This window comes from Eucalyptus grandis, chromosome 10, assembly GCF_016545825.1.
Source record: "Eucalyptus grandis isolate ANBG69807.140 chromosome 10, ASM1654582v1, whole genome shotgun sequence".
Lineage (NCBI taxonomy): Eukaryota > Viridiplantae > Streptophyta > Magnoliopsida > Myrtales > Myrtaceae > Eucalyptus > Eucalyptus grandis.
In genome coordinates this window covers 5376495-5381097 of record NC_052621.1, presented here as the reverse complement: position 1 = coordinate 5381097, position 4603 = coordinate 5376495, and the positions used below count along the sequence as shown (strand labels likewise).

The following is a 4603-nucleotide window of genomic DNA, read 5'->3' as shown; positions in this document are numbered from 1 at the left end:
ATAAAAAAATCATTTAAAATGTGACGTCAGCGCCACGTCAGCAATTTCCGTTAACTTTCTTGACGGTGTTAACTTTAGGACTCAATTGAACCAACTTGACAAGTTTTAGGACTTGATTGAACTTTTTGTAAGTTTTAGGACTCAATTGCACTTTCTGGATAAGTTTTAAGACTTCGCTGAACTTATCCCTTATTTTTTTGTATCTAAGGGTGTGTTTGTTTCACGGAAAACATAACGTTTTTGGAAAATATTTTCCAAGAAACCCTTTTCCAGGAAAACGGTTAGTTTTTCTTTGTTTGGTGATACGTGACTGAAAGTATTTTCTAGTGTTTGGATTGCATTTGAAAAATGATCTAACAATTGACAATAGTGTTCCTCTTACTTCTAAATTAATTTGTTGAGTTCATGTTACTTTATAAACGAATTTTTTTCGATCAATTTCGTAAATTTAGAATTTGAACCTGCAAAATGAAAAGGAAACTTGAATTTATACACGTATTTTTTTTCCTGAAAATGAACATGATTTCCGGTTACAGGAGCAAGTCAAAACGATCTCATTAATCGCTTCAATACATTTGGCTCTCTTCATATGGATGCGCCTCTCGTGCGGCTCTTTGCAAGTTATCCTGAATTGCGCATGGACACCACGAAGGACCATACCCAGAATTTATGTCCTGTAGATAAGGAAATTGATCAATTCTCCATGGACAAACATAGCTATTGCACCGCAACATCCCCACGGAGGGTCCTCATGAGTTTTTCTATTCTCCCACAGGATACTTTGATATCAGAGCTTGAAGCAGAGAGTTCAATGACGAGCTTAAGCTTATGGTAAGAGAAGCTCAACTCTAAAGAGCTGAGAGTTGTGCAGCGCCAAGCCATAACTTGCAACAGTAGTAAGAAGCACTGATATTGTCAAACATGAAGTTCAAAATGCACTAGACGATCTTTCTTGTGTCACCCTCAACTTGAAAGGACCTGGAACTTCAAATATTCCATACTCTTTGAAGACAACCTGTTTGAATGATAAAGATGTCCCATGCAGTACATGAGCTAAACATTTCATAGTTTAGTACTAATGTCTCTATCTTCCCATGACACGTTAGGATAAATTGTGCCACAAAAAGCTACTTGGATAGCTACTACAACAAGTAATCAAATAACATTGTGCCACAAAAAGCGACTTGGATATCTACTACAAGTTACCAAAGGTCCAATATTCAGACAATATCAAGAACAAACATTCAAAGTCTGATGTTTAGCTACTTGAATAGCTACTACAAGTAACCAAAGAACAAGTCTAATGTTCAGAAAGTATCAAGAACAAACATTCAAAGTCAGATGCTTGTCAATATCCACTTTCTCTTCTATTTAAGAAATCTTCGAGCCATAACTTCTTCAGCTTAACACTCTTGACAATGAATGCTTTTACAGAAACCTATTCGTTTGTAGCTGATTGCTGAAATTCGTTTGTAGCTGATTGCTGAAACTATTTGATTGATGAGTGAGTATGTACGTGTAACCCTCTAGAGTTGGACAACTTTCTCAGCCAAAATGCTTGAACTCATTTGGAAAACCAAACATTCTCTTGTTCTTGTACCTAATAGACTTGCTAAAAGATCATATTGGAAAAAGGAGACAAATGTTTCTAATAGTAGTTGACAACAAAGAAAAAAAAACTCATGCTTTCGAGCACTCTTATTCCATGGAAGGTTACAATAGAACCAACAGATGTCTAACAGACTCTAGAATAGCTCAACTTCGATAGCTAACTTATTTATTGATTATACACTGCAAGTGTCAGCAGTCTCGTCTATGAATCCAACATAAGAACATGGAAGATAACCATCAATTGACGGGCAAATTATCAGAAACTTGAGGGATGATCAGATCAGTCATTCTCAATCTTGAAACATTGATAGATACATTCAAGGAGAACAACAAGAGCAAGTATCATCCAACACACAGGCCCATCCACTACAGATGCAGTATTCTCATGCTCACGGGAAAAAATGGCTTGCTCCTCCATTGAGGGTACAAATAACATAGCTGAACTAATATGCTTGGGCATTTCACCAAACACTTTACGTGCATTCGATTAAACGGCACAAGGAAACAACAAGATAGTGAGAACCGCAGCCCAATCAATACGAGATCATCAAGACTAAATCGAAAGCTACTAATATAATCTCGGGCGTGACCGATGTTCATGCTAACAACAACAAAGCTCTCGGTTTATCTTCCATATGCGTAATGGAAGAATGTACTGAACTTACACGCTCAATGAAAACCGAAAGCTCCAACGCTCCAAGTTGTCGAAGGTTTGATGGAGCACACGGATTCGAAGCTCAAGCGCGCGAGAACATCGTGATCCGAAGAGCACTGGATGTGGCAAGGTGAGCAGCGGATTCTGGCGCCGATCAGCAGAGCAGAAGCTTCTGGAATACGCAGAGGATTGAGAGAGAGGCTTTGAGGGGCGTTTTACTTCAATTGCTTGAAGAAGATGAAAGGAAACGTGAATCAAACAACTGAAACACAGAGAATCAACATCAACTCAACGATGTAAAGCATCGATCAAAAAAATTCTGAGATTATTCTCAAATCAGAGAGGAGAGAGAACCTAGAACCGTGTTGAGCGTCGTTGAAGAAGAGCCAGACCTTCAATGATGAAGAAGAAGATTTGGACCTTCAATGGCGAAGAAGACGCACGTCGTTGAAGAAGAGCTGAAGAAGAAAGACGAGCGAAGGGAGAGAGCAGCGTACGGAGAGGAAAAGTGAAAGGTCAGAGGGAAAAAATGAAAAGGGAAAGTGTTTTCACCTTTTGAGAGAGAGGAATTCATTTTCCTAAAATAAAACATAACATTTGTGTTGACTAGAAAGTGCTTTCCGTTGACCAAATCTTTTTTAACGAACCAAACGGCTGAAAATCCGGAAAACACTTTCCGGTAAAATAGTTTCACTGAAACAAACACACCCTACGTGTCTATATCTAATCATATTTTGGAAAGTAATCAATTTTTTAAAGAGGGAATCATTTCCTTAAATTTAAGCATAGATTTTTCGTTAACTCATAAAACATTTTCCATTGACTCATTTTCTTAACTGTTCCAAACACCAAAAAATTAAAGAAAAATATTTTTTACAAAACAAAAAGAGCCTTAAAGAAAACAATGCATTGTAGTCTATTTTATGAAAGACAACCAACAATATTAGATGGATATTTGGATACTAGTTGAATAACTAGCACAATTTATAACAAGATGATATTGGATGGGTTTTTGAAGCTAATAAATGGTGCAGTTTCATGGGTATCAAAGAAGCAAACATATCAACTCATTCAACGAGAAATATGAATTGATAGCATTATTAAGAGCTAGTAAAATGGCTGAATAGTTGCAAAATTTGCTATTAGATGAAGAATCATGGCCACAACCAATGGCAGCCATACTTTTACATTACAATAGTGAGGCAAAAATGTGTGGGGCACATAGTAAAATATGCAATAGAAAATTTAGATATTAGTTTGCAACATGAGCATGCTTGATAATTAATTGTTAGATGGAATTATTCCGCTAATCTATGCTCGGACAAATAATAACTTGGCTAATCCATTCACTAAGGGACTCTCGAGAGATTTAGCTAGTAGCTATTGCCACCTAATCCCTTAGGAGAGAGAGTTAGGTTTAGGGATATTGTCAACTTCACGCCAATGGCCTTCCAACGATTTGGGCTCTACCAAGCTCATACCTCGTGCAACATCAAGTGTTCAAATTTTAAATCAATTAAGCCTACGCAAATGTTGACCAAGGTATCACCACTGGCCTTTTCGGCAGCAAGAAAGCAAGTAAGATATGGAAGGATATCTTATCATTTATGCAACTGGAGATTCTAGACTTAGGGACTTTGTTACATTAGTCCTAAGATAATGCCCTTTGGGTACCTAACTTGATTAAATGCTAACTAACGCCAAAGCAACCAAATGATCATCAAACGATATAGGCCATATGCCATTGAAAAACTTGAAATCTTGCCTAAAACTTTGATGAAGAATGTGTTATCAAATCTTGAATGTATGATTTTATAAGAATTTAGAAATGCACAGAGGTCTGACTACGAACCAAAATTCCAGAACAGTACCGTAACTTTAGGAGGATGGCCAAAAATAGTAAACGAACTTTTTAATTTCTGAAAAAAATTTGCCAATACAGATATGAATGTGATGAACATTTTTCATGGGGAAGAATCATAAGATTCTAAACACAGAATTTTGTAAAAATTAGAGAGTACGTGAACGTCAAACTGGAAAATAAGATTCCAGAAACCAGCACGTCTCTTTGAATGGTGTTCATACCTACTAAATCATCTCGACTTTTTATGAAAATCTTCTATGACCTAGACCTAGATGTGATGAACAAATTCCATGAAGACATCAACACCTAAATCGCATAATAAAAATTCATAAAAATTCGACGAAACAGCCAAGTCAGACAGAACAGAACACATTCAGAGTTCGGATTTTAAACCTAAGATCATTTGATGACTTATGATATATCAAAATGAAGATAATGAAGATTAATAGCATTCTCTAGTTGATCACGTCATG

General features: G+C 36.6%; 1 long non-coding RNA gene across 2 annotated transcripts; it reads right to left on the bottom strand.

Annotated features, from left to right (window-relative positions):
- Nucleotides 1-498: 498 nt before the first annotated feature.
- LOC104421345 lies at nt 499-2762 on the bottom strand. Of its 2 annotated transcripts, XR_005546968.1 has the most exons (3): nt 2621-2762; nt 2277-2528; nt 499-1524 (listed from the first exon to the last, which is right to left on the bottom strand). It is a non-coding gene; the product is annotated as an uncharacterized LOC104421345 (long non-coding RNA). The 2 variants fall into 2 exon arrangements; XR_005546967.1 differs by lacking the exon at nt 499-1524 and having other exon boundaries at nt 2071-2528.
- Between the last annotated feature and the right edge of the window lie 1841 nt (nt 2763-4603).